Here is an 8,696-nt window from a genome sequence, read left to right on the forward strand (position 1 = left end):
TGAGGCTTGGGCAGTTAATAACTTGTCTGAGGTCACACGGTAAAGATGGGACTACAGCTTCCTCATATTGCTTCAGGGGACCGTGGGTTCCTTCTAACTCAGTGGGGTGGCTTGTAGGAGGCCAGTCACTTGCCCTGGAAGACTCCTGTTCTGGATGACCCAATGGATGAGAGCTAAAAGGGCTCTGGGAGGCCCCATGGCAGGAACGCCAGACTGCCCTGCAGTGCCTTGCTTTTAGCTGGATCCAGGACTTCCCCTAGACATGTCACATAGGTAGGTCCTGGCCCTCACACAGCTCATGGGAAGGTGGTTCCTACCCTGCTCTCCCTAGCACTCCCCATAGATCCATCCAACTAGAAACAAATGCCCATCCCTGCAATGGGAAAGTAAAGCCAGAGCTGTAATATTCCTGGTGCTCATACAGGCCCCATTCCAATGGTTCTATAGCAGGTGGTCAGCAAATGTGAAGACACATAACCTCTCTCCAGACGAACCTGGCTGTGCTGGGCTCCTCACCACAGCCCCTCGCCATTGTCCCCCTGTGGTCTCCAGTCCCCAGGCTCAGCTGGAGTGGGGACCTGTGTACCATTTCCTCTTTTGATGCCACAGTGAATTCTACTCTGCAATGGCCTCATTCCAGACGAGCTTATCTGGGGCCTGCACATTCCCTCCAACCATTCTACCATACCCACCTCATCGCATCTATACCTTCCCCGTTGCTGCTTGTAACTTTCCAGAATACCATGATGCAATGCTTGCCTTGAGTCCCCATCTGTCATACACCTTCTGAGCTGACAGAGCTCTGACCGTAGACCCAGGCAGTAACTGGCTGTGCCACTCTGTTCACAGACTCTGAGATCGTCTGCAGTAGAGAGGCATCCCCTACCTCAGAGAGCCTAACCTCATCCCCTACCTCAGGGAGCCTAACCTCATCAGCGCCTTCTGAGGAAAGTGGCCACCTTTGAGTTACATGCCCCTTATACCTTAGCCATACCTAAGGCAAAGGCACCTCTCTCTAGACTGGATCTCAGATGGACCAGTGCTCTATAGGTGGCCTGGCTCAGGAATACTGTTCCCTAGAGCACTCCAGGGTAAGCAGAGGTAAACCCAATCTGAGGGCACTAAGGATATTGGCAGCCCTGCCTTCCCTGCCCAACATTTTCTTCCGGTAAAATAGCTACACTATCCCACCCTCTTTCAAGGAAGCAGTGCTGGGCAATTGTTTGCCCAGGGGAGCCCACTGAAGACCCTAGAGATGGGGAGAACCCCGGTTCACAGATTCCCTAGACTCCCAAGGTGACCTCTGAAAGAGTCTGCGTAGTGAGGTGATAAGCTCAGCAGTAGTGAATAGCTCAGCCTGTCTGAACACTCCCTCGGGGGTTCTGGACCGGGGCCCGCCAGAGCAACGGTCTGATGAAAGTGGAGGAGGGTAGAGTGTGCAGAGGGCTGCCTTGGTGTCTGAGCCCTTTCCAGTTCCAGGCCATAAGCCCCCCACCCCCCAAAAAAAGGATTCCTAAGATGATCTGAGAGAGCCTGTGCTCCCTGCAACCAAAATGCTTATCTAGCTACTAGCTTCTGTCTCTTAGGGGGTTGAAGTGGGAGGCTCAGAGTCATGGGACCAGGAGAGGCTAAGGTTGGAACTGAGAAAGTGCCTCTGGATGGCGCTGGAGGGGCTGTGGGCCCAGCCAAGCTCCAGTTTAGACGCTGATACCAGAAAGGCTGTGCTTCCGGACAAGTCCTTCTGTGCTCCCTCACCTTTCCGGCATGTCCTCACAGCACCTCAGTGGGTCTCTGTTCCTTGCAACTTGAGCAACCCAAACTTACCACCAGACTCTTGAAAAAAACCCTTGAGCTGGAAGGGAGAAGCCGCAACCATGGCATTAACTGCCGGGTGACCCAGATATGTCACTCAGCCTCTCCCAAGCTCAATTTTCCTATCTGGAAATTGGGGAGACCAATCCCAGTTTCTCCATATCCTCCCACAAGACATGATGTTGGCAGGGGGTGGGGGTTGTACGAATAAAATGAGATCACAAATTGGAAACCACACCGAGACTCAGCATCCAATTACATGTGATTCATCGTGTATGACCTCACCGGCCTGAAAACACCAAATGGCAAATCCTTGCCTTCTTCCCTCCCTCAGGTTAGCAGATTATTTAGTCACTTGGTCAATGAATACAGAAAAAGCACCACTTGGGTACCTGGCCCCACTTGGGTCTGGGGGGCACAAGAGAAAAAGACCTCAGCACCACCCTCCAAGGGCACACAGTCTGGGAAGATGAGATTCATACAAAACATAATTACTGCCATTTTGGGAGCACCTCCCCTAAAGCAGCACTGTGCCGTGTGCTCCCTCCATGATGTTTCGTTGAATGGATACCCCATCAGGTGGATGCTATTCGCCTCAGTCTACACACGAGGAACCTGAGGCTCAGGGAGGCTGGTTCAACGTCACACAATTAGTGGCAGTGACGGCAGTGACATTGGGCTGGAACCCAGGAGGAGCTGCCTCAGGCCTGTGGTCTTTCCGGAATCCCCGGCTGCCTATGGATGCTCTTGAGCAGGGTCTGGATGTATCGCTGCTCTGGCCTGGCCGTGTGCTGGGCACTGCTATCCAGAGCACAGTCTTAGCTTTTACACCCTGATGAGCATGTGGTGTGGCCAGAACTGCCTCTCAACCCCCATGCTCCCGCTCAGGGCACCCACCCCTACCCTGCTGCATCTGACCCCTCACCAGTAAGAACTGCAGCTCCTGGGTGTGCACGCAGCTCGCTCCTGGGAAAGACTGTGAGCTCTACATTTCACAGGTCAGAGAGAATGTGTCCCTTGCACCTTTGACTCCCCATGGGGTCAAGCCCTTGGTGGGGAAGTTCTCAAAATCTAAGGAATTGGGTGTACCTCAGGGTCTTAGCAACAGCAGCCCAGTGTGAGCCCAGGACGACTGCAGGAGTTACACAGCTGCCATGTCCTGTGGTTAAATGTGGCTGCCAGGCTCTGCTCTGGGTACCTACTCTGAGTTGTCTTATTTAATCTGCGCATTAAATGTTATTGTTATGAGACTCAGAGAGGTTTACTGACTTGCCCAAGGTCACACAACTAGTAAATGTTCTATCTGGGCCTCCATCCTGTCTCCTGATGTCCTACATCCATCCCACAACAACCTGTTGGGTGAAGATCAAATTCTTCATCGGGCATTCAAGACTTTGCAGGACGACCTCAAAACCATCAACCAGATGGGTCTCCCTCCTCTCTGTACCCAAGCAGGCCTCCTTCCCACCATCACCTCTTCCCACCAGGAGCTCTCCCCTGCTTCTCCCCATCCCAAGGAACTCAAGCACATAAAAGATGGGGAGGGGGCACTGAGGAGGAGGAGAGTAGGCAGGGTAGAGAGGAGAGCAAGGTGTTTCAGAAGACTAGGAAGAGACATGTGAACACAGGAGGAGAGGCCAGCATTGCCTCAGGGCTGGTGGGTTTCTTTCTCCCCCACGGCAAGCTGGTGCGGGCAGACACTCCATATGAGTCAGTTAACTGAAAGCCACAGACAATGTATGTTGTCTTGGGCAAAGCCCAGTCTCTCGGAGCTCCGCCTTACTCCTGCCTGGAAGGAGTGGACTTTGGATGGTTTCTGAGACCTCAGCAGCTCCGACACTCTTCCCCTGAAAGGATACAGCTGCCAGGCTTTCACCCATCCCGCTCATGCCCCTTCTGCAGGTGACCAACACCCAACCAAGCCACCCAACACACAACACACCAGTCCTCTGGGAGCCCGCTGTGGGAGGGGTTCAGCCCTGGTGGGTGCTGCCCAGTGGGAGGCATCCGTGGGAAGATGGGTGAGCCTTGTAACCCCTGGGCAGCAGGGCCTGCAGCAGGAGGCAGAGCTGCTCTCCACCTGGGCAGCTGCTTGGCCTCGCTGAGCAACACATAGGGGAAGGGCAGGAATCTCGATGAGGACCGGTGCCCAAGAAAGCAGATGGGGGCGAAAGGGAAGGGACTGATGGGAGAAGGCAGTGAGGCTGCGATGGGAGAAAACGGAGAGGTCGAGACAGAGAGGGAGGATGGAGACAGCACACAGCTCAGACAGGTGGGGACGTGAGGGAGGCGTCATGCTGAACCAGGTCCACAGCTGCAGGAAATGCCAAAGGTACAGTGACATCAGTGGGCCACCAAGAGCCAGATGTGTACAGGAGGAGCCAGGCTAAAGCTACTTTCTGTTTCTCAAAAGAAAAAGTTTGGGAAACACTGACAGTAGGAGGGTTGGGGACCCTCTAAGGTCTCTCCTGAACTCGTCTGGTACAAAATTGTAAAATCACAATACCATCAACTAAGTAAAAGCACTATGCAGGGACCAAAGCCTGGAATGACCTCTTGTCAGGAAGGGAGGAAATACAACGGGAAGTAGGCCCACCAGACTTCAATTATATATGTAATAGCTTATTTCTTAAGCTGGAGGGTTGGGTGTTGATATTATTTTTATACTTTTTCATATGCTGAAACATTTTATTTTAAAAAATTCCTGTAAAGAATTTGGCTAAAATTGTAACAGTGGTCCTTCGGGAGTATGGAATTCTCACCATTATTATCTTCTTCTCACTTTTGGTATTTTCCAAACGTTCTATATTGAGTGGATATGGAAAAAGAAACTAAACTGTGAAAAATAAATCGATAAACTCTTCCTGCTATGACCATCATTTTAATCTTCAGTGGAAATTAAACACAACTGTTCGAGCCACGTCATCCTCACACGCAGTGTCTCATAGAGTGACAGGCTCAATAAATCAACAGCTCCCGCCATCACTCTCCATCTCTACCCTAAAGCTAATACTTCTCCAAAGTAAAGCTTCCCCAAGCCCAGGAACCTTCTAAGTAGAAAGGATTAAGTTTATAATAAGAAAGATAGAGGTCTGAAACTTAGCTTCAATACCTATTGGTTGGTCACTTAACAACTCTAAATCTGTTTCCTTATTTGTAAAATGACCCACAATTTTCATGAGGACCCCATGAGATAATACATACAGAGCACTCAGCATTAATTAACAGTGCCTGGGACATAGGAAATAGTAAATTGTCGTCAGCGGCAGTGTCTTCATTACCATCACCACGGAGGAATCCCTGCCGCTTCCTCTAGGAAGCCTTCTTGACTTGATGAAAGAAATATTTCAGTCTGAACTGGGCACAAAGCTGGCAAAATATCAGGATTCTAGTCTCAGCTATGTCATTAACCATGTGACAAGGAGGGCAAGTTTCTCCCCCTCTCGGTGTCTCAGTTTCCTTATCTGCCAAATGGTAGGCTTGGATTTCCTGCTTGAATAGTCTATGACTAGGGAAACCATATATTAATAGCTTGTCCTTCAAACCAGAATATTTTGAGAGTTGGGACGGGGTGCTATCAATGATTACCTCAGGATGACAGGTTTAAAACAGGACAGTTCTGGGCATACAGGAAGGTCTGGTCACTCCATCCTCTGCAGATCCATTACCTCCTTGCCCACCAGCGTGGCAGGCAGAATAATGTCTCCCTCCCCCTCAAAAGAGAGCCACTTCCCAATCCCTGGAACCCGAGGATATGTTAGATCACATGGCAAACAGAATTAAGGTTGCAGATCTGCTCACCTTGAAAGGGGTAGATTATCCTGGATTATCTGGATGAGCCCAGTGTAATCACAGGATCTTAATAAATCGAAGAGGAACGTAGAAGAGGGAGTGTCAGAGTGTTGCAAGGTAAGAGAGACTTGACCAGGCATTGCTGGCTTTGAAGATGGAAGTGGGCCCTGAGCCAAGGAATGCGGGCAGCCTCTAGAAGCTGGAAAGGGTAAGAAAATGGATTCCCCCCTAGAGCCTCCAGAAAGGAATTTCAGACCTGCTGATGCCTTGATTTTTGCCCAGTGAGACCCATTTCGAGCTTCTGACCTCCAGGACTGTAAGATGATAAGTATGTGTTGTTTTACGCCACAAAGTTAGTGATGATTTGTCACAGCAGCAACAGGAAACTAATACACCCAGTATGGCTCAGTGGGTCTTTTTGGCTGACTGCTCCATGCATACTGTCCTTGGAGCATAAGATAACCAACCTAAGCTCCAGAAAAGCTAGATTCTAGTCCCTGCTCTGATATTAACTCATCCTGGGACCTTGAACAGGTCAGGTAACTCCTTTTGGGTCTCAGTTTTCTCTCTGTAAAATGGAGGCTACCACTCCATTATCTATTTTTGGAAGGGGAGGGGAGGCTTGTCCAGTATTCAGTGACTCATTCTATACTCAGCTCTGTGCTGGGGGCTGGGGCCCCAAGATGAACCAGACCTAGTCCCAACCCCATCCCTGCTCATGAGAAGCTCCCATTCTGGATAGGGAAACAGACAGATGTGTAAGCAAGTAATTAAAATCCAATGTGATGAACACACAGATAGATTATTGAGTGTACAGAAAGAAGTACATAGGCCCACATGCTGGGGGTCAGGGGATGGTCAGGAAAGGCTTCCTGGAAAAGGTGAACCAGAGCTGGGCCTTAAAGAATGAGTAGGATTAGCCAGGCAAAGCAGGCAAGGAAGGTAGGGAGAAAGGAGGAAAGAACAATCCAGACAGAAAACAGTAGAGGCAAGACCCCGGAGATGTGAGGCAGCACAGAGAGAAGTACCAGCAACTTGGTGGTGTTGCATGGAAAGCCTGAGTGCAACGGGGGATGCTGTGAGGATTAAGTAGGGTGGCGGGCGAAGGCATGATGTGAGCATAAGGTCACGTTATCAATCTGTGTGTCCCCCAGACCAGTGCTGGGTCAGGAGACAGTCCATAACGTACAATTCCTCTCAACCTGGTTTGAAGTGATCTCTTCTGGTTGTCTCATGGTCACATTCTCCCCAGACATGTGCCAAAGGCCTGGCAGCTTCCCCAGTATACTGGGGAGGGGGGATGGGGCTGTGTAAAATTATAGCCACTGCAAAGAGGCCGGGGTGACCTCAAGAGCTGGATTTCATCATTCTGAAGTCATGCTCCTGGCCTTAGTCAGAGGCAGAGGTGGGGAGGAGAGGGTGGGAAAGCAGAGTGGGTGGCAGCAGGTTTGGGCAAGATGCTAAGGCTGGAGAAGAAAGCAGCTGGGACCAGCAGGGGGTGAGACTTCAACTTGGATGCCATCCATCATGCTGTGTGACCTCAGCCAGGTCCTGGCCCATTCTGGGTCCCTCTGGGCAGCATGGGTCTTTGGTGCTGTACCTGAGACCCGTTCCCACTGGAGCCTCCTTGTGTAGGGCAAAAACCTTGGGGGCTCTTCAGGTCATTCCTGGGGATATGGCTGTTTGTGGGTGAGCAGGAGCTTGTGCCAGGCCTGTCGGAGTGGAGGCAGGGCTCTAGCTGTAGGCTGCATGAAAGCATCCACACTTCCAGAAGGGTCATGCCTCTGTGAACTACGTGAAACTACTGGCTTCTGTCAGGTCAAACCTAGAGCAACATCTGGAAGCTCACACTGCTTAGATGTGCTTCCCTTTGCCTTCTGCATGCTTGTCCAGTTCTTTTACGCGTCGTTCCTGGGTGAGGCAGCGTGTATTAGTTTGCTAGGGCTGCCATAACTGCCTACCACTGACTGGGTGGCTTAAACAGAAATTTATTTTCTCACAATTCTAGAGGCTAGAAGTCCAAGATCAAGGTGTTGGCAGGGTTGGTTTTTTCTGAGACCTTTCTCTTTGGCTTGTAGATGGCCGCCTTCTCCCGGTGTCTTCACGTGGTCTTTCCTCTCTGTCTGTGTCCTAGCCTCTTCTTATATGAACACGGGTCATTTTGGATTTGGCCAACCCCGGTCATCTCATTTAACTTAATTACCTCTTTAAAGACCCCATCTCCAAATAGTCACATCCTGGGGTTCTGGGGGGTAGGACTTCAACATATGAATTTTGAGCATGACATAACACTAGGTTTTGGAATCACCAGTGGCGCTTTCCTAAATACAGAGTTTCTGCGTGAAACCTCCACGAGGGCAGGGGCTTTGCCCAGCACCGTATCCCTGCTGCCTAGAACTCTGTCCAGCACGTGGTGTGTGCTCAACAAATATTTGTGGCATGAAGAGATGATTTAGTAAGCTTGGGATGGGCCCTGGTGTTTGTCATTTAGAAAGTTCTATGGCTAGATGGGAAGTACAGGGCTCAGTAAGGAAAAGAAATACCAGGCCTGGTATGACACAAAGAATGTGGGCTCGTGGGATGTACCCGGCCCCTCTCCAGGAGGCCCAGGGCACGAGGGAAAGGGATGGTTGGGCTTAATAACATTCTTTGTGCCTCCTTATCTGGCTGCTCATCTGTATCTTTTATAATAAACTGGTAAACATAAGGAAGTGTTCTCTGAGTTCTGTGAGATGCTCTAGCAAATCAATTGAACCTGAGGAGAAGGCCGTGGGACCCTCCAGTTTCCTTACAGACATACCTTGTGTTCTTGTGCTTTGCTTTATTGTGTCACATTTCCACAGGTATCGCATTTTTTATAAATTAAAGGCAAGACTCTCCACCAGCAAGAAGAGTAAGACTCGCTTCATTATGGAATGGTCTGGAACAGAACCCGCAATATCTCCAAGGCATGCCTGCATAGCCAATTAGTCGGAAGCACGGGTGGGGGCAGTCGTGAGACTGAGCCCTTAACACGTGGAACCTGATGTCATTATAGCGTCAGAACTGAGTTCATTGCTTGGCAGTGTTGGAACGCGCACCTCGGATGTGCC

Source organism: Rhinolophus sinicus, chromosome 14 (genome assembly GCF_057876585.1).
Source record: "Rhinolophus sinicus isolate RSI-liver-muscle chromosome 14, RSI-T2T, whole genome shotgun sequence".
Taxonomy (NCBI): Eukaryota; Metazoa; Chordata; class Mammalia; order Chiroptera; family Rhinolophidae; genus Rhinolophus; species Rhinolophus sinicus.